This window comes from Mastomys coucha, chromosome X, assembly GCF_008632895.1.
Source record: "Mastomys coucha isolate ucsf_1 chromosome X, UCSF_Mcou_1, whole genome shotgun sequence".
NCBI classification, from domain to species: domain Eukaryota; kingdom Metazoa; phylum Chordata; class Mammalia; order Rodentia; family Muridae; genus Mastomys; species Mastomys coucha.
Genome location: NC_045030.1, coordinates 1,767,045 through 1,768,321, shown reverse-complemented (window position 1 = coordinate 1,768,321; position 1,277 = coordinate 1,767,045).

Sequence of the window (1,277 nt, the reverse complement as noted above, 5' to 3'; positions counted from 1 at the left end):
GACCAGGCTGGCCTTGAACTCAGAAATCTACCTGTCTCTGCCTCCCAAGTGTTGGGATTAAAAGCCTGCGCCACCACTGCCCGGCACACAGATACTTTCTGAGAGTACTTTTTCCAATTATAATACACGTTTCCCCCCAAGCACACTGGGATATTGTGCACATTCTTTGCTATGAAGCAAAGTTCAGCAAATACTACAGAAGTAGTTTCATTCCCACAATTCCCTAACCATGTTGTGATTAAGTTAGAAATAAAGAGCAACAATAAAATTCCTTAATGTTTTAATATTTTAGAAACTCAACTGGGTTGAGGAAAAACTCATAATGTAAACAGAAACCATTTAGAACTGATGAAGATACAGGAGTCAAAACGTGTAAGAAATAGTGTAAGAAATAGTTAACGTACTGCTCATTGTTAAATAATTTAATTTCACAAGTTAGGAAATCCATACAGAATGAAGCTTCATGAAGGCTGAAGACAAAGTATAATCCCTGTGAGATTACATATGAATGGAACAGAAGTGGGAATGCAGTTGCTAAAGTAACAACACAAACAAGACAAGTTTCTGAGTAGACAAGGGAAACAGTTCTAGACTCCACAAGAAAACAGAAGAGGAGGCTCATGTGAAAAGTACGGAGACATAATGAGAAAGCTATAAACAAATACTACAGTCAACTTGTTTACCAATAAGTATAAAATAGTTGGTAATGTGAACAATTTTCTAGAATATAACTATAAAACTTGAGAAACACGAAGTCTAACAGGCAAATATTTTTAAAACATTAAACCAGTAGTATAAATGCACTCTTTCTTAGAACTGTAAAAACACACTTTCTAAATTGGTATCTGCCAAACCTTTCTGTGTAAAAGCTATTCCAGGAAACTGAAGGAAACCATCGCACATCTTCTGATGCAACTGTAATGTGATCTTTTCAAAAGTGGGTAAGAACTGTATCAAGAATATTTTTGCTAATTTCATATGTGAAAAATACTAGCAAGACAACTTAGTTGTGTATATGAGAATGTTATATTATGGTGACATTTTATGTATTTCAAGAAATTACAGGACAGCTTAATGCTAGCAAACCTAATGAGGCTTTTGGTTAGCTTTTCCTCCACCCCTAGACTAATCACTAATATGATAATAAAGGGATCCCAAGAGGGCACATGTAGCCAAGAGGAATGCAATGCTAAACTAATGAGAACCTATGAAGCAGCTCTGCTTTCAGTTCTGACATATAAGAGGCTTAGACATCAGCACTGAGTTCCCTACAACAT